The sequence below is a fragment of the Schistocerca gregaria genome, chromosome 11 (genome assembly GCF_023897955.1).
Source record: "Schistocerca gregaria isolate iqSchGreg1 chromosome 11, iqSchGreg1.2, whole genome shotgun sequence".
Taxonomy (NCBI): domain Eukaryota; kingdom Metazoa; phylum Arthropoda; class Insecta; order Orthoptera; family Acrididae; genus Schistocerca; species Schistocerca gregaria.
The window spans coordinates 11,175,152-11,199,755 of NC_064930.1; the positions used below are offsets into that span (position 1 = coordinate 11,175,152).

The window sequence follows — 24,604 nt, forward strand, 5'->3', positions numbered from 1 at the left end:
CGCCGCTTCTGGAGAATTAGCAAATGGCCATCGTAGCAAATGCGGCGAGGGACACCCTGCCATCGATTCCGATTGCGCAAAGTGTGTGGTCTTGTTTTCCTGTCTATGTTTGGTCGGTCTCGTAAGAGGTTGAATGTAACGAATGGGTGGGAAAGAGTAAGGGGCAGCTGCTGTGTGGAACGAAAACACAATTCCTCAGGGGGTGTGAGCGTTTCGAGATGAATCGTATATAAGTTATACTTGGTCGTCAGTGACCGTGTGGCCTAATGGATAAGGCGTCGGACTTCGGATCCGAAGATTGCAGGTTCGAATCCTGTCACGGTCGTGTTTTTCCAGTTCTGAGAAACAAACATACCGTTTTAATGTAGCAATTGTGCAGTACGAAACCGTCTGAATGTTGCTGTTGACCATTTTGTGCTTGGAGATGGTCTTGAGCTTGAAACACACACAAGAAAACCGGTGTTAACTAGCGAAATGGTCGGCAGAGTGCCCTCACCGCGAGGTTTGACTGGCACTTGCACATCTAAAACAACGTCGGAAAGTAACTCGTTCGGCTTTTGAGTCACGTCAAGTATGTGTGTTAATTTTGACGCCGCTAGCTCTGCAGATTGTCATGCAATTCCTTTACCTCTCAGAAATGATTATGAAATAAAAGTGAAGTACGTGACGAGTGTGACGTTAGGAAAACATTAGGCAGCATGGAGAGATTCTGTATGGGACCAACCAACCCAAACGAGTACTGTGTGATCTGCTACCCAGCAGGTACCCAACGAGGCAGCACGGCTAGCTCAGTCGGTAGAGCATGAGACTCTTAATCATAGGGTCGTGGGTTCGAGCCCTACCCTGGGCGGAACGGAATTTTTCTCCGCTGCAGATGTAAATTACCGATTTTCTGATTAACGTGATGTAATGGAAATAGCAACTTTAAAATTTGCCTACGTCTCCATCAGTCGCAAGAAAACTGTATTTGAAGGTGAAGGTGATTTTGTAGACATGTGTGAAAGTCATGTTCTGAAGTGCAGGTGATTTTGTTTGGAGAGAACATCGGCTACGTGTCAGATGTGTATCCAAGCAGTAATGGGTCGCCATAGCTGCAAATATTAGTGAAAAATATGAAGTGTTGTCAGCTGAAGTCTGAAGATTCAGACGACCGTACGGACGAAGTACGCAAAAGTTCCGCTAGGCCGCGCCTCTTTAGCTCAGTGGTAGAGCACTGGTCTAGTAAACCAGGAGTCGTGAGTTCCATCCTCACAGGAGGAAGATGAATTTTGGAAATCAGTTGCGCGTCATGGCCGTATAGCAAACAGTATATGTGATGGCGAACAATTAGCATGAGGAGTTTTATTAAGTATTACTCTCAGATGTGATTAAGGCGAATGGCGCTGATAAAGCATTTGCCAAAGCGGTACGGCATAAGGTGGGACGGGGCAGTGTGAATTACATTTTATAGATGTATTTCTCACAAATCGCTGAGCCTTTCGCGGTCGTCGTCGTCGTCGTCGTCGTCGTCGTCGTCGTCGTCGCCGCCGCCGCTTCTGCAGAAGTAGCAAATGGCCATCGTAGCAAATGCGGCGAGGGACACCCTGCCATCAATTCCGATTGCGCAAAGTGTGTGGTCTTGTTTTCCTGTCTATGTTTGGTCGGTCTCGTAAGAGGTTGAATGTAACGAATGGGTGGGAAAGAGTAAGGGGCAGCGGCTGTGTGGAACGAAAACACAATTCCTCAGGGGGTGTGAGCGTTTCGAGATAAGTCGTATATAAGTTACACTTGGTTGTCAGTGACCGTGTGGCCTAATGGATAAGGCGTCGGTCTTCGGATCCGAAGATTGCAGGTTTGAATCCTGTCACGGCCGTGTTTTTCCAGTTCTGAAAAACAAACATACCGTTTTAATGTAGCAATTGTGCAGTACGAAACCGTCTGAATGTTGCTGTTGACCATTTTGTGCTTGGAGATGGTCTTGAGCTTGAAACACACACAAGAAGACCAGTGTTAACTAGCGAAATGGTCGGCAGAGTGCCCTCACCGCGAGGTTTGACTGGCACTTGCACATCTAAAACAACGTCGGAAAGTAACTCGTTCGGCTTTTGAGTCACGTCAAGTATGTGTGTTAATTTTGACGCCGCTAGCTCTGCAGATTGTCATGCAATTCCTTTACCTCTCAGAAATGATTATGAAATAAAAGTGAAGCACGTGACGAGTGTGACGTTAGGAAAACATTAGGCAGCATGGAGAGATTCTGTATGGGACCAACCAACCCAAACGAGTACTGTGTGATCTGCTACCCAGCAGGTACCCAACGAGGCAGCACGGCTAGCTCAGTCGGTAGAGCATGAGACTCTTAATCATAGGGTCGTGGGTTCGAGCCCTACCCTGGGCGGAACGGAATTTTTCTCCGCTGCAGATGTAAATTACCGATTTTCTGATTAACGTGATGTAATGGAAATAGCAACTTTAAAATTTGCCTACGTCTCAATCAGTCGCAAGAAAACTGTATTTGAAGGTGTAGGTGATTTTGTAGACATGTGAAAGTCATGTTCTGAAGTGCAAGTGGTTTTGTTTGGAGAGAACATCGGCTACGTGTCAGATGTGTAGCCAAGCAGTAATGGGTCGCCATAGCTGCTAATATTAGTCAAAAATATGAAGTGTTGTCAGCTGAAGTCTGATGATTCAGACGACCGTGCGGCGAAGTACGCAAAAGTTCCGCTAGGCCGCGCCTCTTTAGCTCAGTGGTAGAGCACTGGTCTAGTAAACCAGGAGTCGTGAGTTCCATCCTTACTGGAATAAGATGAATTTTGGAAATCAGTTGCGCGTCATGGCCGTATAGCAAACAGTATCTGTGATGGCGAACAATTAGCGAGAGGCGTTTTATTAAGAATTACTCTCAGATGTGATTAAGGCGAATGGCGCTGATAAAGCATTTGCCAAAGCGGTACGGCATAAGGTGGGACGAGGCATTCTGAATTACATTTTATAGATGTATTTCTCACAAATGTCTGAGCCTCTCGAGGTCGTCGTCGTCGTCGTCGTCGTCGTCGCCGCCGCCGCTTCTGCAGAATTAGCAAATGGCCATCGTAGCAAATGCGGCGAGGGACACCCTGCCATCGATTCCGATTGCGCAAAGTGTGTGGTCTTGTTTTCCTGTCTATGTTTGGTCGGTCTCGTAAGAGGTTGAATGTAACGAATGGGTGGGAAAGAGTAAGGGGCAGCGGCTGTGTGGAACGAAAACACAATTCCTCAGGGGGTGTGAGCGTTTCGAGATGAATCGTATATAAGTTATACTTGGTCGTCAGTGACCGTGTGGCCTAATGGATAAGGCGTCGGACTTCGGATCCGAAGATTGCAGGTTCGAATCCTGTCACGGTCGTGTTTTTCCAGTTCTGAGAAACAAACATACCGTTTTAATGTAGCAATTGTGCAGTACGAAACCGTCTGAATGTTGCTGTTGACCATTTTGTGCTTGGAGATGGTCTTGAGCTTGAAACACACACAAGAAGACCGGTGTTAACTAGCGAAATGGTCGGCAGAGTGCCCTCACCGTGAGGTTTGACTGGCACTTGCACATCTAAAACAACGTCGGAAAGTAACTCGTTCGGCTTTTGAGTCACGTCAAGTATGTGTGTTAATTTTGACGCCGCTAGCTCTGCAGATTGTCATGCAATTCCTTTACCTCTCAGAAATGATTATGAAATAAAAGTGAAGTACGTGACGAGTGTGACGTTAGGAAAACATTAGGCAGCATGGAGAGATTCTGTATGGGACCAACCAACCCAAACGAGTACTGTGTGATCTGCTACCCAGCAGGTACCCAACGAGGCAGCACGGCTAGCTCAGTCGGTAGAGCATAAGACTCTTAATCATGGGGTCGTGGGTTCGAGCCCTACCTGTGCGGAACGGAATTTTTCTCCGTTGCAGATGTAAATTACCGATTTTCTGATTAACGTGATGTAATGGAAATAGCAACTTTAAAATTTGCCTACGTCTCCATCAGTCGCAAGAAAACTGTATTTGAAGGTGAAGGTGATTTTGTAGACATGTGTGAAAGTCATGTTCTGAAGTGCAGGTGATTTTGTTTGGAGAGAACATCGGCTACGTGTCAGATGTGTAGCCAAGCAGTAATGGGTCGCCATAGCTGCAAATATTAGTGAAAAATATGAAGTGTTGTCAGCTGAAGTCTGAAGATTCAGACGACCGTACGGACGAAGTACGCAAAAGTTCCGCTAGGCCGCGCCTCTTTAGCTCAGTGGTAGAGCACTGGTCTAGTAAACCAGGAGTCGTGAGTTCCATCCTCACAGGAGGAAGACGAATTTTGGAAATCAGTTGCGCGTCATGGCCGTATAGCAAACAGTATCTGTGATGGCGAACAATTAGCGTGAGGAGTTTTATTAAGAATTACTCTCAGATGTGATTAAGGCGAATGGCGCTGATAAAGCATTTGCCAAAGCGGTACGGCATAAGGTGGGACGGGGCAATGTGAATTACATTTTATAGATGTATTTCTCACAAATCGCTGAGCCTTTCGCGGTCGTCGTCGTCGTCGTCGTCGTCGTCGTCGTCGTCGTCGTCGTCGCCGCCGCCGCTTCTGCAGAAGTAGCAAATGGCCATCGTAGCAAATGCGGCGAGGGACACCCTGCCATCGATTCCGATTGCGCAAAGTGTGTGGTCTTGTTTTCCTGTCTATGTTTGGTCGGTCTCGTAAGAGGTTGAATGTAACGAATGGGTGGGAAAGAGTAAGGGGCAGCGGCTGTGTGGAACGAAAACACAATTCCTCAGGGGGTGTGAGCGTTTCGAGATAAGTCGTATTTAAGTTACACTTGGTTGTCAGTGACCGTGTGGTCTAATGGATAAGGCGTCGGTCTTCGGATCCGAAGATTGCAGGTTTGAATCCTGTCACGGCCGTGTTTTTCCAGTTCTGAAAAACAAACATACCGTTTTAATGTAGCAATTGTGCAGTACGAAACCGTCTGAATGTTGCTGTTGACCATTTTGTGCTTGGAGATGGTCTTGAGCTTGAAACACACACAAGAAGACCAGTGTTAACTAGCGAAATGGTCGGCAGAGTGCCCTCACCGCGAGGTTTGACTGGCACTTGCACATCTAAAACAACGTCGGAAAGTAACTCGTTCGGCTTTTGAGTCACGTCAAGTATGTGTGTTAATTTTGACGCCGCTAGCTCTGCAGATTGTCATGCAATTCCTTTACCTCTCAGAAATGATTATGAAATAAAAGTGAAGCACGTGACGAGTGTGACGTTAGGAAAACATTAGGCAGCATGGAGAGATTCTGTATGGGACCAACCAACCCAAACGAGTACTGTGTGATCTGCTACCCAGCAGGTACCCAACGAGGCAGCACGGCTAGCTCAGTCGGTAGAGCATGAGACTCTTAATCATAGGGTCGTGGGTTCGAGCCCTACCCTGGGCGGAACGGAATTTTTCTCCGCTGCAGATGTAAATTACCGATTTTCTGATTAACGTGATGTAATGGAAATAGCAACTTTAAAATTTCCCTACGTCTCAATCAGTCGCAAGAAAACTGTATTTGAAGGTGTAGGTGATTTTGTAGACATGTGAAAGTCATGTTCTGAAGTGCAAGTGGTTTTGTTTGGAGAGAACATCGGCTACGTGTCAGATGTGTAGCCAAGCAGTAATGGGTCGCCATAGCTGCTAATATTAGTCAAAAATATGAAGTGTTGTCAGCTGAAGTCTGATGATTCAGACGACCGTGCGGCGAAGTACGCAAAAGTTCCGCTAGGCCGCGCCTCTTTAGCTCAGTGGTAGAGCACTGGTCTAGTAAACCAGGAGTCGTGAGTTCCATCCTTACTGGAATAAGATGAATTTTGGAAATCAGTTGCGCGTCATGGCCGTATAGCAAACAGTATCTGTGATGGCGAACAATTAGCGAGAGGCGTTTTATTAAGAATTACTCTCAGATGTGATTAAGGCGAATGGCGCTGATAAAGCATTTGCCAAAGCGGTACGGCATAAGGTGGGACGAGGCATTCTGAATTACATTTTATAGATGTATTTCTCACAAATGTCTGTGCCTCTCGCGGTCGTCGTCGTCGTCGTCGTCGTCGCCGCCGCCGCTTCTGGAGAATTAGCAAATGGCCATCGTAGCAAATGCGGCGAGGGGCACCCTGCCATCGATTCCGATTGCGCAAAGTGTGTGGTCTTGTTTTCCTGTCTATGTTTGGTCGGTCTCGTAAGAGGTTGAATGTAACGAATGGGTGGGCTGTGTGGAACGAAAACACAATTCCTCAGGGGGTGTGAGCGTTTCGAGATGAATCGTATATTAGTTATACTTGGTCGTTAGTGACCGTGTGGCCTAATGGATAAGGCGTCGGACTTCGGATCCGAAGATTGCAGGTTCGAATCCTGTCACGGTCGTGTTTTTCCAGTTCTGAGAAACAAACATACCGTTTTAATGTAGCAATTGTGCAGTACGAAACCGTCTGAATGTTGCTGTTGACCATTTTGTGCTTGGAGATGGTCTTGTGCTTGAAACACACACAAGAAGACCGGTGTTAACTAGCGAAATGGTCGGCAGAGTGCCCTCACCGTGAGGTTTGACTGGCACTTGCACATCTAAAACAACGTCGGAAAGTAACTCGTTCGGCTTTTGAGTCACGTCAAGTATGTGTGTTAATTTTGACGCCGCTAGCTCTGCAGATTGTCATGCAATTCCTTTACCTCTCAGAAATGATTATGAAATAAAAGTGAAGTACGTGACGAGTGTGACGTTAGGAAAACATTAGGCAGCATGGAGAGATTCTGTATGGGACCAACCAACCCAAACGAGTACTGTGTGATCTGCTACCCAGCAGGTACCCAACGAGGCAGCACAGCTAGCTCAGTCGGTAGAGCATAAGACTCTTAATCATGGGGTCGTGGGTTCGAGCCCTACCCTGGGCGGAACGGAATTTTTCTCCGCTGCAGATGTAAATTACCGATTTTCTGATTAACGTGATGTAATGGAAATAGCAACTTTAAAATTTGCCTACGTCTCCATCAGTCGCAAGAAAACTGTATTTGAAGGTGAAGGTGATTTTGTAGACATGTGTGAAAGTCATGTTCTGAAGTGCAGGTGATTTTGTTTGGAGAGAACATCGGCTACGTGTCAGATGTGTAGCCAAGCAGTAATGGGTCGCCATAGCTGCAAATATTAGTGAAAAATATGAAGTGTTGTCAGCTGAAGTCTGAAGATTCAGACGACCGTACGGACGAAGTACGCAAAAGTTCCCCTAGGCCGCTCCTCTTTAGCTCAGTGGTAGGGCACTGGTCTAGTAAACCAGGAGTCGTGAGTTCCATCCTCACAGGAGGAAGACGAATTTTGGAAATCAGTTGCGCGTCATGGCCGTATAGCAAACAGTATCTGTGATGGCGAACAATTAGCGTGAGGAGTTTTATTAAGAATTACTCTCAGATGTGATTAAGGCGAATGGCGCTGATAAAGCATTTGCCAAAGCGGTACGGCATAAGGTGGGACGAGGCAGTGTGAATTACATTTTATAGATGTATTTCTCACAAATCGCTGAGCCTCTCGCGGTCGTCGTCGTCGTCGTCGTCGTCGTCGCCGCCGCCGCTTCTGCAGAAATAGCAAATGGCCATCGTAGCAAATGCGGCGAGGGACACCCTGCCATCGATTCCGATTGCGCAAAGTGTGTGGTCTTGTTTTCCTGTCTATGTTTGGTCGGTCTCGTAAGAGGTTGAATGTAACGAATGGGTGGGAAAGAGTAAGGGGCAGCGGCTGTGTGGAACGAAAACACAATTCCTCAGGGGGTGTGAGCGTTTCGAGATGAATCGTATATAAGTTATACTTGGTCGTCAGTGACCGTGTGGCCTAATGGATAAGGCGTCGGACTTCGGATCCGAAGATTGCAGGTTCGAATCCTGTCACGGTCGTGTTTTTCCAGTTCTGAGAAACAAACATACCGTTTTAATGTAGCAATTGTGCAGTACGAAACCGTCTGAATGTTGCTGTTGACCATTTTGTGCTTGGAGATGGTCTTGAGCTTGAAACACACACAAGAAGACCGGTGTTAACTAGCGAAATGGTCGGCAGAGTGCCCTCACCGTGAGGTTTGACTGGCACTTGCACATCTAAAACAACGTCGGAAAGTAACTCGTTCGGCTTTTGAGTCACGTCAAGTATGTGTGTTAATTTTGACGCCGCTAGCTCTGCAGATTGTCATGCAATTCCTTTACCTCTCAGAAATGATTATGAAATAAAAGTGAAGTACGTGACGAGTGTGACGTTAGGAAAACATTAGGCAGCATGGAGAGATTCTGTATGGGACCAACCAACCCAAACGAGTACTGTGTGATCTGCTACCCAGCAGGTACGCATCGAGGCAGCACGGCTAGCTCAGTCGGTAGAGCATAAGACTCTTAATCATGGGGTCGTGGGTTGGAGCCCTACCCTGGGCGGAACGGAATTTTTTTCCGCTGCAGATGTAAATTACCGATTTTCTGATTAACGTGATGTAATGGAAATAGCAACTTTAAAATTTGCCTACGTCTCCATCAGTCGCAAGAAAACTGTATTTGAAGGTGAAGGTGATTTTGTAGACATGTGTGAAAGTCATGTTCTGAAGTGCAGGTGGTTTTGTTTGGAGAGAACATCGGCTACGTGTCAGATGTGTAGCCAAGCAGTAATGGGTCGCCATAGCTGCTAATATTAGTCAAAAATATGAAGTGTTGTCAGCTGAAGTCTGATGATTCAGACGACCGTGCGGCGAAGTACGCAAAAGTTCCGCTAGGCCGCGCCTCTTTAGCTCAGTGGTAGAGTACTGGTCTAGTAAACCAGGAGTCGTGAGTTCCATCCTTACAGGAGGAAGACGAATTTTGGAAATCAGTTGCGCGTCATGGCCGAATAGCAAACAGTATCTGTGATGGCGAACAATTAGCGAGAGGCGTTTTATTAAGAATTACTCTCAGATGTGATTAAGGCGAATGGCGCTGATAAAGCATTTGCCAAAGCGGTACGGCATAAGGTGGGACGAGGCATTCTGAATTACATTTTATAGATGTATTTCTCACAAATGTCTGTGCCTCTCGCGGTCGTCGTCGTCGTCGTCGTCGTCGTCGTCGCCGCCGCCGCTTCTGGAGAATTAGCAAATGGCCATCGTAGCAAATGCGGCGAGGGACACCCTGCCATCGATTCCGATTGCGCAAAGTGTGTGGTCTTGTTTTCCTGTCTATGTTTGGTCGGTCTCGTAAGAGGTTGAATGTAACGAATGGGTGGGAAAGAGTAAGGGGCAGCTGCTGTGTGAACGAAAACACAACTCCTCAGGGGGTGTGAGCGTTTCGAGATGAATCGTATATAAGTTATACTTTGTCGTCAGTGACCGTGTGGCCTAATGGATAAGGCGTCGGACTTCGGATCCGAAGATTGCAGGTTCGAATCCTGTCACGGTCGTATTTTTCCAGTTCTGAGAAACAAACATACCGTTTTAATGTAGCAATTGTGCAGTACGAAACCGTCTGAATGTTGCTGTTGACCATTTTGTGCTTGGAGATGGTCTTGAGCTTGAAACACACACAAGAAGACCGGTGTTAACTAGCGAAATGGTCGGCAGAGTGCCCTCACCGTGAGGTTTGACTGGCACTTGCACATCTAAAACAACGTCGGAAAGTAACTCGTTCGGCTTTTGAGTCACGTCAAGTATGTTTGTTAATTTTGACGCCGCTAGCTCTGCAGATTGTCATGCAATTCCTTTACCTCTCAGAAATGATTATGAAATAAAACTGAAGTACGTGACGAGTGTGACGTTAGGAAAACATTAGGCAGCATGGAGAGATTCTGTATGGGACCAACCAACCCAAACGAGTACTGTGTGATCTGCTACCCAGCAGGTACCCAACGAGGCAGCACGGCTAGCTCAGTCGGTAGAGCATAAGACTCTTAATCATGGGTCGTGGGTTCGAGCCCTACCCTGGGCGGAACGGAATTTTTCTCCGCTGCAGATGTAAATTACCGATTTTCTGATTAACGTGATGTAATGGAAATAGCAACTTTAAAATTTGCCTACGTCTCCATCAGTCGCAAGAAAACTGTATTTGAAGGTGAAGGTGATTTTGTAGACATGTGTGAAAGTCATGTTCCGAAGTGCAGGTGATTTTGTTTGGAGAGAACATCGGCTACGTGTCAGATGTGTAGCCAAGCAGTAATGGGTCGCCATAGCTGCAAATATTAGTGAAAAATATGAAGTGTTGTCAGCTGAAGTCTGAAGATTCAGACGACCGTACGGCGAAGTACGCAAAAGTTCCGCTAGGCCGCGCCTCTTTAGCTCAGTGGTAGAGTACTGGTCTAGTAAACCAGGAGTCGTGAGTTCCATCCTTACAGGAGGAAGACGAATTTTGGAAATCAGTTGCGCGTCATGGCCGTATAGCAAACAGTATCTGTGATGGCGAACAATTAGCGAGAGGCGTTTTATTAAGAATTACTCTCAGATGTGATTAAGGCGAATGGCGCTGATAAAGCATTTACCAAAGCGGTACGGCATAAGGTGGGACGAGGCATTCTGAATTACATTTTATAGATGTATTTCTCACAAATGTCTGAGCCTCTCGCGGTCGTCGTCGTCGTCGTCGTCGTCGTCGTCGTCGTCGTCGTCGTCGTCGTCGCCGCCGCCGCTTCTGCAGAATTAGCAAATGGCCATCGTAGCAAATGCGGCGAGGGACACCCTGCCATCGATTCCGATTGCGCAAAGTGTGTGGTCTTGATTTCCTGTCTATGTTTGGTCGGTCTCGTAAGAGGTTGAATGTAACGAATGGGTGGGAAAGAGTAAGGGGCAGCTGCTGTGTGGAACGAAAACACAATTCCTCAGGGGGTGTGAGCGTTTCGAGATGAATCGTATATAAGTTATACTTGGTCGTCAGTGACCGTGTGGCCTAATGGATAAGGCGTCGGACTTCGGATCCGAAGATTGCAGGTTCGAATCCTGTCACGGTCGTGTTTTTCCAGTTCTGAGAAACAAACATACCGTTTTAATGTAGCAATTGTGCAGTACGAAACCGTCTGAATGTTGCTGTTGACCATTTTGTGCTTGGAGATGGTCTTGAGCTTGAAACGCACACAAGAAGACCGGTGTTAACTAGCGAAATGGTCGGCAGAGTGCCCTCACCGTGAGGTTTGACTGGCACTTGCACATCTAAAACAACGTCGGAAAGTAACTCATTCGGCTTTTGAGTCACGTCAAGTATGTGTGTTAATTTTGACGCCGCTAGCTCTGCAGATTGTCATGCAATTCCTTTACCTCTCAGAAATGATTATGAAATAAAAGTGAAGTACGTGACGAGTGTGACGTTAGGAAAACATTAGGCAGCATGGAGAGATTCTGTATGGGACCAACCAACCCAAACGAGTACTGTGTGATCTGCTACCCAGCAGGTACCCAACGAGGCAGCACGGCTAGCTCAGTCGGTAGAGCATAAGACTCTTAATCATGGGGTCGTGGGTTGGAGCCCTACCCTGGGCGGAACGGAATTTTTCTCCGCTGCAGATGTAAATTACCGATTTTCTGATTAACGTGATGTAATGGAAATAGCAACTATAAAATTTGCCTACGTCTCCATCAGTCGCAAGAAAACTGTATTTGAAGGTGAAGGTGATTTTTTAGACATGTGTGAAAGTCATGTTCCGGAGTGCAGGTGATTTTGTTTGGAGAGAACATCGGCTACGTGTCAGATGTGTATCCAAGCAGTAATGGGTCGCCATAGCTGCAAATATTAGTGAAAAATATGAAGTGTTGTCAGCTGAAGTCTGAAGTTTCAGACGACCGTACGGACGAAGTACGCAAAAGTTCCGCTAGGTCGCGACTCTTTAGCTCAGTGGTAGAGCACTGGTCTAGTAAACCAGGAGTCGTGAGTTCCATCCTCACAGGAGGAAGACGAATTTTGGAAATCAGTTGCGCGTCATGGCCGTATAGCAAACAGTATCTGTGATGGCGAACAATTAGCGTCAGGAGTTTTATTAAGAATTACTCTCAGATGTGATTAAGGCGAATGGCGCTGATAAAGCATTTGCCAAAGCGGTACGGCATAAGGTGGGACGGGGCAGTGTGAATTACATTTTATAGATGTATTTCTCACAAATCGCTGAGCCTTTCGCGGTCGTCGTCGTCGTCGTCGTCGTCGTCGTCGTCGTCGCCGCCGCCGCTTCTGCAGAAGTAGCAAATGGCCATCGTAGCAAATGCGGCGAGGGGCACCCTGCCATCGATTCCGATTGCGCAAAGTGTGTGGTCTTGTTTTCCTGTCTATGTTTGGTCGGTCTCGTAAGAGGTTGAATGTAACGAATGGGTGGGAAAGAGTAAGGGGCAGCGGCTGTGTGGAACGAAAACACAATTCCTCAGGGGGTGTGAGCGTTTCGAGATGAATCGTATATTAGTTATACTTGGTCGTCAGTTACCGTGTGGCCTAATGGATAAGGCGTCGGACTTCGGATCCGAAGATTGCAGGTTCGAATCCTGTCACGGTCGTGTTTTTCCAGTTCTGAGAAACAAACATACCGTTTTAATGTAGCAATTGTGCAGTACGAAACCGTCTGAATGTTGCTGTTGACCATTTTGTGCTTGGAGATGGTCTTGAGCTTGAAACACACACAAGAAGACCGGTGTTAACTAGCGAAATGGTCGGCAGAGTGCCCTCACCGTGAGGTTTGACTGGCACTTGCACATCTAAAACAACGTCGGAAAGTAACTCGTTCGGCTTTTGAGTCACGTCAAGTATGTGTGTTAATTTTGACGCCGCTAGCTCTGCAGATTGTCATGCAATTCCTTTACCTCTCAGAAATGATTATGAAATAAAAGTGAAGTACGTGACGAGTGTGACGTTAGGAAAACATTAGGCAGCATGGAGAGATTCTGTATGGGACCAACCAACCCAAACGAGTACTGTGTGATCTGCTACCCAGCAGGTACCCAACGAGGCAGCACGGCTAGCTCAGTCGGTAGAGCATAAGACTCTTAATCATGGGGTCGTGGGTTGGAGCCCTACCCTGGGCGGAACGGAATTTTTCTCCGCTGCAGATGTAAATTACCGATTTTCTGATTAACGTGATGTAATGGAAATAGCAACTTTAAAATTTGCCTACGTCTCCATCAGTCGCACGAAAACTGTATTTGAAGGTGAAGGTGATTTTGTAGACATGTGTGAAAGTCATGTTCCGAAGTGCAGGTGATTTTGTTTGGAGAGAACATCGGCTACGTGTCAGATGTGTAGCCAAGCAGTAATGGGTCGCCATAGCTGCAAATATTAGTGAAAAATATGAAGTGTTGTCAGCTGAAGTCTGAAGATTCAGACGACCGTACGGCGAAGTACGCAAAAGTTCCGCTAGGCCGCGCCTCTTTAGCTCAGTGGTAGAGTACTGGTCTAGTAAACCAGGAATCGTGAGTTCCATCCTTACAGGAGGAAGACGAATTTTGGAAATCAGTTGCGCGTCATGGCCGTATAGCAAACAGTATCTGTGATGGCGAACAATTAGCGAGAGGCGTTTTACTAAGAATTACTCTCAGATGTAATTAAGGCGAATGGCGCTGATAAAGCATTTACCAAAGCGGTACGGCATAAGGTGGGACGAGGCATTCTGAATTACATTTTATAGATGTATTTCTCACAAATGTCTGAGCCTCTCGCGGTCGTCGTCGTCGTCGTCGTCGTCGTCGTCGCCGCCGCCGCCGCCGCTTCTGCAGAATTAGCAAATGGCCATCGTAGCAAATGCGGCGAGGGACACCCTGCCATCGATTCCGATTGCGCAAAGTGTGTGGTCTTGATTTCCTGTCTATGTTTGGTCGGTCTCGTAAGAGGTTGAATGTAACGAATGGGTGGGAAAGAGTAAGGGGCAGCTGCTGTGTGGAACGAAAACACAATTCCTCAGGGGGTGTGAGCGTTTCGAGATGAATCGTATATAAGTTATACTTGGTCGTCAGTGACCGTGTGGCCTAATGGATAAGGCGTCGGACTTCGGATCCGAAGATTGCAGGTTCGAATCCTGTCACGGTCGTGTTTTTCCAGTTCTGAGAAACAAACATACCGTTTTAATGTAGCAATTGTGCAGTACGAAACCGTCTGAATGTTGCTGTTGACCATTTTGTGCTTGGAGATGGTCTTGAGCTTGAAACACACACAAGAAGACCGGTGTTAACTAGCGAAATGGTCGGCAGAGTGCCCTCACCGTGAGGTTTGACTGGCACTTGCACATCTAAAACAACGTCGGAAAGTAACTCATTCGGCTTTTGAGTCACGTCAAGTATGTGTGTTAATTTTGACGCCGCTAGCTCTGCAGATTGTCATGCAATTCCTTTACCTCTCAGAAATGATTATGAAATAAAAGTGAAGTACGTGACGAGTGTGACGTTAGGAAAACATTAGGCAGCATGGAGAGATTCTGTATGGGACCAACCAACCCAAACGAGTACTGTGTGATCTGCTACCCAGCAGGTACCCAACGAGGCAGCACGGCTAGCTCAGTCGGTAGAGCATAAGACTCTTAATCATGGGGTCGTGGGTTGGAGCCCTACCCTGGGCGGAACGGAATTTTTCTCCGCTGCAGATGTAAATTACCGATTTTCTGATTAACGTGATGTAATGGAAATAGCAACTATAAAATTTGCCTACGTCTCCATCAGTCGCAAGAAAACTGTATTTGAAGGTGAAGGTGATTTTTTAGACATGTGTGAAAGTCATGTTCCGGAGTGCAGGTGATTTTGTTTGGAGAGAACATCGGCTACGTGTCAGATGTGTATCCAAGCAGTAATGGGTCGCCATAGCTGCAAATATTAGTGAAAAATATGAAGTGTTGTCAGCTGAAGTCTGAAGTTTCAGACGACCGTACGGACGAAGTACTCAAAAGTTCCGCTAGGTCGCGACTCTTTAGCTCAGTGGTAGAGCACTGGTCTAGTAAACCAGGAGTCGTGAGTTCCATCCTCACAGGAGGAAGACGAATTTTGGAAATCAGTTTCGCGTCATGGCCGTATAGCAAACAGTATCTGTGATGGCGAACAATTAGCGTCAGGAGTTTTATTAAGAATTACTCTCAGATGTGATTAAGGCGAATGGCGCTGATAAAGCATTTGCCAAAGCGGTACGGCATAAGGTGGGACGGGGCAGTGTGAATTACATTTTATAGATGTATTTCTCACAAATCGCTGAGCCTTTCGCGGTCGTCGTCGTCGTCGTCGTCGTCGTCGTCGTCGTCGTCGCCGCCGCCGCTTCTGCAGAAGTAGCAAATGGCCATCGTAGCAAATGCGGCGAGGGGCACCCTGCCATCGATTCCGATTGCGCAAAGTGTGTGGTCTTGTTTTCCTGTCTATGTTTGGTCGGTCTCGTAAGAGGTTGAATGTAACGAATGGGTGGGAAAGAGTAAGGGGCAGCTGCTGTGTGGAACGAAAACACAATTCCTCAGGGGGTGTGAGCGTTTCGAGATGAATCGTATATAAGTTATACTTGGTCGTCAGTGACCGTGTGGCCTAATGGATAAGGCGTCGGACTTCGGATCCGAAGATTGCAGGTTCGAATCCTGTCACGGTCGTGTTTTTCCAGTTCTGAGAAACAAACATACCGTTTTAATGTAGCAATTGTGCAGTACGAAACCGTCTGAATGTTGCTGTTGACCATTTTGTGCTTGGAGATGGTCTTGAGCTTGAAACACACACAAGAAGACCGGTGTTAACTAGCGAAATGGTCGGCAGAGTGCCCTCACCGTGAGGTTTGACTGGCACTTGCACATCTAAAACAACGTCGGAAAGTAACTCATTCGGCTTTTGAGTCACGTCAAGTATGTGTGTTAATTTTGACGCCGCTAGCTCTGCAGATTGTCATGCAATTCCTTTACCTCTCAGAAATGATTATGAAATAAAAGTGAAGTACGTGACGAGTGTGACGTTAGGAAAACATTAGGCAGCATGGAGAGATTCTGTATGGGACCAACCAACCCAAACGAGTACTGTGTGATCTGCTACCCAGCAGGTACCCAACGAGGCAGCACGGCTAGCTCAGTCGGTAGAGCATAAGACTCTTAATCATGGGGTCGTGGGTTGGAGCCCTACCCTGGGCGGAACGGAATTTTTCTCCGCTGCAGATGTAAATTACCGATTTTCTGATTAACGTGATGTAATGGAAATAGCAACTATAAAATTTGCCTACGTCTCCATCAGTCGCAAGAAAACTGTATTTGAAGGTGAAGGTGATTTTTTAGACATGTGTGAAAGTCATGTTCCGGAGTGCAGGTGATTTTGTTTGGAGAGAACATCGGCTACGTGTCAGATGTGTATCCAAGCAGTAATGGGTCGCCATAGCTGCAAATATTAGTGAAAAATATGAAGTGTTGTCAGCTGAAGTCTGAAGTTTCAGACGACCGTACGGACGAAGTACTCAAAAGTTCCGCTAGGTCGCGACTCTTTAGCTCAGTGGTAGAGCACTGGTCTAGTAAACCAGGAGTCGTGAGTTCCATCCTCACAGGAGGAAGACGAATTTTGGAAATCAGTTGCGCGTCATGGCCGTATAGCAAACAGTATCTGTGATGGCGAACAATTAGCGTCAGGAGTTTTATTAAGAATTACTCTCAGATGTGATTAAGGCGAATGGCGCTGATAAAGCATTTGCCAAAGCGGTACGGCATAAGGTGGGACGGGGCAGTGTGAATTACATTTTATAGATGTATTTCTCACAAATCGCTGAGCCTTTCGTGGTCGTCGTCGTCGTCGTCGTCGTCGTCGTCGTCGTCGCCGCCGCCGCTTCTGCAGAAGTAGCAAATGGCCATCGTAGCAAATGCGGCGAGGGGCACCCTGCCATCGATTCCGATTGCGCAAAGTGTGTGGTCTTGTTTTCCTGTCTATGTTTGGTCGGTCTCGTAAGAGGTTGAATGTAACGAATGGGTGGGAAAGAGTAAGGGGCAGCGGCTGTGTGGAACGAAAACACAATTCCTCAGGGGGTGTGAGCGTTTCTAGATGAATCGTATATTAGTTATACTTGGTCGTCAGTGACCGTGTGGCCTAATGGATAAGGCGTCGGACTTCGGATCCGAAGATTGCAGGTTCGAATCCTGTCACGGTCGTGTTTTTCCAGTTCTGAGAAACAAACATACCGTTTTAATGTAGCAATTGTGCAGTACGAAACCGTCTGAATGTTGCTGTTGACCATTTTGTGCTTGGAGATGGTCTTGAGCTTGAAACACACACAAGAAGACCGGTGTTAACTAGCGAAATGGTCGGCAGAGTGCCCTCACCGTGAGGTTTGACTGGCACTTGCACATCTAAAACAACGTCGGAAAGTAACTCGTTCGGCTTTTGAGTCACGTCAAGTATGTGTGTTAATTTTGACGCCGCTAGCTCTGCAGATTGTCATGCAATTCCTTTACCTCTCAGAAATGATTATGAAATAAAAGTGAAGTACGTGACGAGTGTGACGTTAGGAAAACATTAGGCAGCATGGAGAGATTCTGTATGGGACCAACCAACCCAAACGAGTACTGTGTGATCTGCTACCCAGGAGGTACCCAACGAGGCAGCACGGCTAGCTCAGTCGGTAGAGCATAAGACTCTTAATCATGGGGTCGTGGGTTGGAGCCCTACCCTGGGCGGAACGGAATTTTTTTCCGCTGCAGATGTAAATTACCGATTTTCTGATTAACGTGATGTAATGGAAATAGCAACTTTAAAATTTGCCTACGTCTCCATCAGTCGCAAGAAAACTGTATTTGAAGGTGAAGGTGATTTTGTAGACATGTGTGAAAGTCATGTTCTGAAGTGCAGGTGGTTTTGTTTGGAGAGAACATCGGCTACGTGTCAGATGTGTAGCCAAGCAGTAATGGGTCGCCATAGCTGCTAATATTAGTCAAAAATATGAAGTGTTGTCAGCTGAAGTCTGATGATTCAGACGACCGTGCGGCGAAGTACGCAAAAGTTCCGCTAGGCCGCGCCTCTTTAGCTCAGTGGTAGAGTACTGGTCTAGTAAACCAGGAGTCGTGAGTTCCATCCTTACAGGAGGAAGACGAATTTTGGAAATCAGTTGCGCGTCATGGCCGAATAGCTAACAGTATCTGTGATGGCGAACAATTAGCGAGAGGCGTTTTATTAAGAATTACTCTCAGATGTGATTAAGGCGAATGGCGCTGATAAAGCATTTGCCAAAGCGGTACGGCATAAGGTGGGACGAGGCATTCTGAATTACATTTTATAGATGTATTTCTCACAAATGTCTGTGCCTCTCGCGGTCGTCGTCGTCGTCGTCGCCGCCGCCGCCGCCGCCGCCGCCGCCGCTTCTGCAGAATTAGCAAATGGCCATCGTAGCAAATGCGGCGAGGGACACCCTGCCATCGATTCCGATTGCGCAAAGTGTGTGGTCTTGTTTTCCTGTCTATGTTTGGTCGGTCTCGTAAGAGGTTGAATGTAACGAATGGGTGGGAAAGAGTAAGGGGCAGCTGCTGTGTGGAACGAAAACACAATTCCTCAGGGGGTGTGAGCGTTTCGAGATGAATCGTATATAAGTTATACTTGGTCGTCAGCGACCGTGTGGCCTAATGGATAAGGCGTCGGACTTCGGATCCGAAGATTGCAGGTTCGAATCCTGTCACGGTCGTGTTTATCCAGTTCTGAGAAACAAACATACCGTTTTAATGTAGCAATTGTGCAGTACGAAACCGTCTGAATGTTGCTGTTGACCATTTTGTGCTTGGAGATGGTCTTGAGCTTGAAACACACACAAGAAGACCGGTGTTAACTAGCGAAATGGTCGGCAGAGTGCCCTCACCGTGAGGTTTGACTGGCACTTGCACATCTAAAACAACGTCGGAAAGTAACTCATTCGGCTTTTGAGTCACGTCAAGTATGTGTGTTAATTTTGACGCCGCTAGCTCTGCAGATTGTCATGCAATTCCTTTACCTCTCAGAAATGATTATGAAATAAAAGTGAAGTACGTGACGAGTGTGACGTTAGGAAAACATTAGGCAGCATGGAGAGATTCTGTATGGGACCAACCAACCCAAACGAGTACTGTGTGATCTGCTACCCAGCAGGTACCCAACGAGGCAGCACGGCTAGCTCAGTCGGTAGAGCATAAGACTCTTAATCATGGGGTCGTGGGTTCGAGCCCTACCCTGGGCGGAACGGAATTTTTCTCCGCTGCAGATGTAAATTTCCGATTTTCTGATTAACGTGATGTAATGGAAATAGCAACTTTAAAATTTGCCTACGTCTCCATCAGTCGCAAGAAAACTGTATTTGAAGGAGAAGGTGATTTTGTAGACATGTGTGAAAGTCATGTTCTGAAGTGCAGGTGATTTTGTTTGGAGAGAACATCGGCTACGTGTCAGATGTGTATCCAAGCAGTAATGGGTCGCCATAGCTGCAAATATTAGTGAAAAATATGAAGTGTTGTCAGCTGAAGTCTGAAGATTCAGACGACCGTACGGACGAAGTACGCAAAAGTTCCGCTAGGCCGCGCCTCTTTAGCTCAGTGGTAGAGCACTGGTCTAGTAAACCAGGAGTCGTGAGTTCCATCCTTACTTGAGGAAGACGAATTTTGGAAATCAGTTGCGCGTCATGGCCGTATAGCAAACAGTATCTGTGATGGCGAACAATTAGCGTGAGGAGTTTTATTAAGAATTACTCTCAGATGTGATTAAGGCGAATGGCGCTGATAAAGCATTTGCCAAAGCGGTACGGCATAAGGTGGGACGGGGCAGTGTGAATTACATTTTATAGATGTATTTCTCACAAATCGCTGAGCCTTTCGCGGTCGTCGTCGTCGTCGTCGTCGTCGTCGTCGTCGCCGCCGCCGCTTCTGCAGAAGTAGCAAATGGCCATCGTAGCAAATGCGGCGAGGGACACCCTGCCATCGATTCCGATTGCGCAAAGTGTGTGGTCTTGTTTTCCTGTCTATGTTTGGTCGGTCTCGTAAGAGGTTGAATGTAACGAATGGGTGGGAAAGAGTAAGGGGCAGCGGCTGTGTGGAACGAAAACACAATCCCTCAGGGGGTGTGAGCGTTTCGAGATAAGTCGTATATAAGTTACACTTGGTTGTCAGTGACCGTGTGGCCTAATGGATAAGGCGTCGAACTTCGGATCCGAAGATTGCAGGTTCGAATCCTGTCACGGTCGTGTTTTTCCAGTTCTGAGAAACAAACATACCGTTTTAATGTAGCAATTGTGCAGTACGAAACCGTCTGAATGTTGCTGTTGACCATTTTGTGCTTGGAGATGGTCTTGAGCTTGAAACACACACAACAAGACCGGTGTTAACTAGCGAAATGGTCGGCAGAGTGCCCTCACCGCGAGGTTTGACTGGCACTTGCACATCTAAAACAACGTCGGAAAGTAACTCGTTCGGCTTTTGAGTCACGTCAAGTATGTTTGTTAATTTTGACGCCGGTAGCTCTGCAGATTGTCATGCAATTCCTTTACCTCTCAGAAATGATTATGAAATAAAAGTGAAGTACGTGACGAGTGTGACGTTAGGAAAACATTTGGCAGCATGGAGAGATTCTGTATGGGACCAACCAACCCAAACGAGTACTGTGTGATCTGCTACCCAGCAGGTACCCAACGAGGCAGCACGGCTAGCTCAGTCGGTAGAGCATGAGACTCTTAATCATAGGGTCGTGGGTTCGAGCCCTACCCTGGGCGGAACGGAATTTTTCTCCGCTGCAGATGTGAATTACCGATTTTCTGATTAACGTGATGTAATGGAAAAAGCTACTTTAAAATTTGCCTACGTCTCAATCAGTCGCAAGAAAACTGTATTTGAAGGTGAAGGTGATTTTGTAGACATGTGAAAGTCATGTTCTGTAGTGCAGGTGGTTTTGTTTGGAGAGAACATCGGCTACGTGTCAGATGTGTATCCAAGCAGTAATGGGTCGCCATAGCTGCAAATATTAGTCAAAAATATGAAGTGTTGTCAGCTGAAGTCTGAAGATTCAGACGACCGTACGGACGAAGTACGCAAAAGTTCCGCTAGGCCGCGCCTCTTTAGCTCAGTGGTAGAGCACTGGTCTAGTAAACCAGGAGTCGTGAGTTCCATCCTCACAGGAAGAAGACGAATTTTGGAAATCAGTTGCGCGTCATGGCCGTATAGCAAACAGTATCTGTGATGGCGAACAATTAGCGTCAGGAGTTTTATTAAGAATTACTCTCAGATGTGATTAAGGCGAATGGCGCTGATAAAGCATTTGCCAAAGCGGTACGGCATAAGGTGGGACGAGGCAGTCTGAATTACATTTTATAGATGTATTTCTCACAAATCTCTGTGCCTCTCGCGGTCGTCGTCGTCGTCGTCGTCGTCGCCGCCGCCGCTTCTGCAGAAGTAGCAAATGGCCATCGTAGCAAATGTGGCGAGGGACACCCTGCCATCGATTCCGATTGCGCAAAGTGTGTGGTCTTGTTTTCCTGTCTATGTTTGGTCGGTCTCGTAAGAGGTTGAATGTAACGAATGGGTGGGAAAGAGTAAGGGGCAGCGGCTGTGTGGAACGAAAACACAATTCCTCAGGGGGTGTGAGCGTTTCGAGATAAGTCGTATATAAGTTACACTTGGTTGTCAGTGACCGTGTGGCCTAATGGATGAGGCGTCGGACTTCGGATCCGAAGATTGCAGGTTTGAATCCTGTCACGGCCGTGTTTTTCCAGTTCTGAAAAACAAACATACCGTTTTAATGTAGCAATTGTGCAGTACGAAACCGTCTGAATGTTGCTGTTGACCATTTTGTGCTTGGAGATGGTCTTGAGCTTGAAACACACACAAGAAGACCGGTGTTAACTAGCGAAATGGTCGGCAGAGTGCCCTCACCGCGAGGTTTGACTGGCACTTGCACATCTAAAACAACGTCGGAAAGTAACTCGTTCGGCTTTTGAGTCACGTCAAGTATGTTTGTTAATTTTGACGCCGCTAGCTCTGCAGATTGTCATGCAATTCCTTTACCTCTCAGAAATGATTATGAAATAAAAGTGAAGTACGTGACGAGTGTGACGTTAGGAAAACATTTGGCAGCATGGAGAGATTCTGTATGGGACCAACCAACCCAAACGAGTACTGTGTGATCTGCTACCCAGCAGGTACCCAACGAGGCAGCACGGCTAGCTCAGTCGGTAGAGCATGAGACTCTTAATCATAGGGTCGTGGGTTCGAGCCCTACCCTGGGCGGAACGGAATTTTTCTCCGCTGCAGATGTGAATTACCGATTTTCTGATTAACGTGATGTAATGGAAAAAGCTACTTTAAAATTTGCCTACGTCTCAATCAGTCGCAAGAAAACTGTATTTGAAGGTGAAGGTGATTTTGTAGACATGTGAAAGTCATGTTCTGTAGTGCAGGTGGTTTTGTTTGGAGAGAACATCGGCTACGTGTCAGATGTGTATCCAAGCAGTAATGGGTCGCCATAGCTGCAAATATTAGTCAAAAATATGAAGTGTTGTCAGCTGAAGTCTGAAGATTCAGACGACCGTACGGACGAAGTACGCAAAAGTTCCGCTAGGCCGCCCCTCTTTAGCTCAGTGGTAGAGCACTGGTCTAGTAAACCAGGAGTCGTGAGTTCCATCCTCACAGGAAGAAGACGAATTTTGGAAATCAGTTGCGCGTCATGGCCGTATAGCAAACAGTATCTGTGATGGCGAACAATTAGCGTGAGGAGTTTTATTAAGAATTACTCTCAGATGTGATTAAGGCGAATGGCGCTGATAAAGCATTTGCCAAAGCGGTACGGCATAAGGTGGGACGAGGCAGTCTGAATTACATTTTATAGATGTATTTCTCACAAATCTCTGTGCCTCTCGCGGTCGTCGTCGTCGTCGTCGTCGCCGCCGCCGCTTCTGCAGAAGTAGCAAATGGCCATCGTAGCAAATGTGGCGAGGGACACCCTGCCATCGATTCCGATTGCGCAAAGTGTGTGGTCTTGTTTTCCTGTCTATGTTTGGTCGGTCTCGTAAGAGGTTGAATGTAACGAATGGGTGGGAAAGAGTAAGGGGCAGCGGCTGTGTGGAACGAAAACACAATTCCTCAGGGGGTGTGAGCGTTTCGAGATAAGTCGTATATAAGTTACACTTGGTTGTCAGTGACCGTGTGGCCTAATGGATGAGGCGTCGGACTTCGGATCCGAAGATTGCAGGTTTGAATCCTGTCACGGCCGTGTTTTTCCAGTTCTGAAAAACAAACATACCGTTTTAATGTAGCAATTGTGCAGTACGAAACCGTCTGAATGTTGCTGTTGACCATTTTGTGCTTGGAGATGGTCTTGAGCTTGAAACACACACAAGAAGACCGGTGTTAACTAGCGAAATGGTCGGCAGAGTGCCCTCACCGCGAGGTTTGACTGGCACTTGCACATCTAAAACAACGTCGGAAAGTAACTCGTTCGGCTTTTGAGTCACGTCAAGTATGTGTGTTAATTTTGACGCCGCTAGCTCTGCAGATTGTCATGCAATTCCTTTACCTCTCAGAAATGATTATGAAATAAAAGTGAAGTACGTGACGAGTGTGACGTTAGGAAAACGTTAGGCAGCATGGAGAGATTCTGTATGGGACCAACCAACCCAAACGAGTACTGTGTGATCTGCTACCCAGCAGGTACCTAACGAGGCAGCACGGCTAGCTCAGTCGGTAGAGCATGAGACTCTTAATCATAGGGTCGTGGGTTCGAGCCCTACCCTGGGCGGAACGGAATTTTTCTCCGCTGCAGATGTAAATTACCGATTTTCTGATTAACGTGATGTAATGGAAAAAGCAACTTTAAAATTTGCCTACGTCTCAATCAGTCGCAAGAAAACTGTATTTGAAGGTGAAGGTGATTTTGTAGACATGTGAAAGTCATGTTCTGAAGTGCAGGTGGTTTTGTTTGGGAGAACATCGGCTACGTGTCAGATGTGTATCCAAGCAGTAATGGGTCGCCATAGCTGCAAATATTAGTCAAAAATATGAAGTGTTGTCAGCTGAAGTCTGATGATTCAGACGACCGTGCGGCGAAGTACGCAAAAGTTCCGCTAGGCCGCGCCTCTTTAGCTCAGTGGTAGAGCACTGGTCTAGTAAACCAGGAGTCGTGAGTTCCATCCTTACAGGAGGAAGACGAATTTTGGAAATCAGTTGCGCGTCATGGCCGTATAGCAAACAGTATCTGTGATGGCGAACAATTAGCGAGAGGCGTTTTATTAAGAATTACTCTCAGATGTGATTAAGGCGAATGGCGCTGATAAAGCATTTGCCAAAGCGGTACGGCATAAGGTGGGACGAGGCAGTCTGAATTACATTTTATAGATGTATTTCTCACAAATCGCTGAGCCTCTCGCTGTCGTCGTCGTCGTCGCCGCCGCCGCTTCTGCAGAAGTAGCAAATGGCCATCGTAGCAAATGCGGCGAGGGACACCCTGCCATCGATTCCGATTGCGCAAAGTGTGTGGTCTTGTTTTCCTGTCTATGTTTGGTCGGTCTCGTAAGAGGTTGAATGTAACGAATGGGTGGGAAAGAGTAAGGGGCAGCGGCTGTGTGGAACGAAAACACAATTCCTCAGGGGGTGTGAGCGTTTCGAGATGAATCGTATATAAGTTATACTTGGTCGTCAGTGACCGTGTGTCCTAATGGATAAGGCGTCGGACTTCGGATCCGAAGATTGCAGGTTCCAATCCTGT

The 24,604-nt window shown here is 46.9% G+C and overlaps 18 non-coding genes across 18 annotated transcripts; all 18 read left to right on the plus strand.

Annotated features, from left to right (window-relative positions):
- The first annotated feature begins 252 nt into the window (after window positions 1-252).
- Window positions 253-325, plus strand: Trnar-ucg (transfer RNA arginine (anticodon UCG)). The gene has a single exon. It is a non-coding gene; the product is annotated as a tRNA-Arg (tRNA).
- An 863-nt stretch (window positions 326-1,188) lies between these two features.
- Trnat-agu (transfer RNA threonine (anticodon AGU)) lies at window positions 1,189-1,260 on the plus strand. Its single transcript has one exon. It is a non-coding gene; the product is annotated as a tRNA-Thr (tRNA).
- Window positions 1,261-3,291: 2,031 nt separating this feature from the next.
- On the plus strand, window positions 3,292-3,364 carry Trnar-ucg (transfer RNA arginine (anticodon UCG)). Its single transcript has one exon. It is a non-coding gene; the product is annotated as a tRNA-Arg (tRNA).
- Window positions 3,365-3,815: 451 nt separating this feature from the next.
- On the plus strand, window positions 3,816-3,889 carry Trnak-cuu (transfer RNA lysine (anticodon CUU)). Its single transcript has one exon. It is a non-coding gene; the product is annotated as a tRNA-Lys (tRNA).
- A 337-nt stretch (window positions 3,890-4,226) lies between these two features.
- On the plus strand, window positions 4,227-4,298 carry Trnat-agu (transfer RNA threonine (anticodon AGU)). Its single transcript has one exon. It is a non-coding gene; the product is annotated as a tRNA-Thr (tRNA).
- Window positions 4,299-6,313: 2,015 nt separating this feature from the next.
- Trnar-ucg (transfer RNA arginine (anticodon UCG)) lies at window positions 6,314-6,386 on the plus strand. Its single transcript has one exon. It is a non-coding gene; the product is annotated as a tRNA-Arg (tRNA).
- Window positions 6,387-6,838: 452 nt separating this feature from the next.
- Window positions 6,839-6,911, plus strand: Trnak-cuu (transfer RNA lysine (anticodon CUU)). Its single transcript has one exon. It is a non-coding gene; the product is annotated as a tRNA-Lys (tRNA).
- Window positions 6,912-7,249: 338 nt separating this feature from the next.
- Window positions 7,250-7,321, plus strand: Trnat-agu (transfer RNA threonine (anticodon AGU)). Its single transcript has one exon. It is a non-coding gene; the product is annotated as a tRNA-Thr (tRNA).
- Window positions 7,322-7,828: 507 nt separating this feature from the next.
- Trnar-ucg (transfer RNA arginine (anticodon UCG)) lies at window positions 7,829-7,901 on the plus strand. Its single transcript has one exon. It is a non-coding gene; the product is annotated as a tRNA-Arg (tRNA).
- A 1,443-nt stretch (window positions 7,902-9,344) lies between these two features.
- On the plus strand, window positions 9,345-9,417 carry Trnar-ucg (transfer RNA arginine (anticodon UCG)). Its single transcript has one exon. It is a non-coding gene; the product is annotated as a tRNA-Arg (tRNA).
- Window positions 9,418-10,881: 1,464 nt separating this feature from the next.
- On the plus strand, window positions 10,882-10,954 carry Trnar-ucg (transfer RNA arginine (anticodon UCG)). The gene has a single exon. It is a non-coding gene; the product is annotated as a tRNA-Arg (tRNA).
- Window positions 10,955-12,405: 1,451 nt separating this feature from the next.
- Trnar-ucg (transfer RNA arginine (anticodon UCG)) lies at window positions 12,406-12,478 on the plus strand. The gene has a single exon. It is a non-coding gene; the product is annotated as a tRNA-Arg (tRNA).
- A 1,450-nt stretch (window positions 12,479-13,928) lies between these two features.
- Trnar-ucg (transfer RNA arginine (anticodon UCG)) lies at window positions 13,929-14,001 on the plus strand. The gene has a single exon. It is a non-coding gene; the product is annotated as a tRNA-Arg (tRNA).
- A 1,454-nt stretch (window positions 14,002-15,455) lies between these two features.
- Trnar-ucg (transfer RNA arginine (anticodon UCG)) lies at window positions 15,456-15,528 on the plus strand. Its single transcript has one exon. It is a non-coding gene; the product is annotated as a tRNA-Arg (tRNA).
- A 1,451-nt stretch (window positions 15,529-16,979) lies between these two features.
- Window positions 16,980-17,052, plus strand: Trnar-ucg (transfer RNA arginine (anticodon UCG)). The gene has a single exon. It is a non-coding gene; the product is annotated as a tRNA-Arg (tRNA).
- A 1,450-nt stretch (window positions 17,053-18,502) lies between these two features.
- Trnar-ucg (transfer RNA arginine (anticodon UCG)) lies at window positions 18,503-18,575 on the plus strand. The gene has a single exon. It is a non-coding gene; the product is annotated as a tRNA-Arg (tRNA).
- Window positions 18,576-19,027: 452 nt separating this feature from the next.
- Window positions 19,028-19,100, plus strand: Trnak-cuu (transfer RNA lysine (anticodon CUU)). The gene has a single exon. It is a non-coding gene; the product is annotated as a tRNA-Lys (tRNA).
- A 923-nt stretch (window positions 19,101-20,023) lies between these two features.
- Trnar-ucg (transfer RNA arginine (anticodon UCG)) lies at window positions 20,024-20,096 on the plus strand. The gene has a single exon. It is a non-coding gene; the product is annotated as a tRNA-Arg (tRNA).
- The last annotated feature ends 4,508 nt before the right edge of the window (window positions 20,097-24,604 follow it).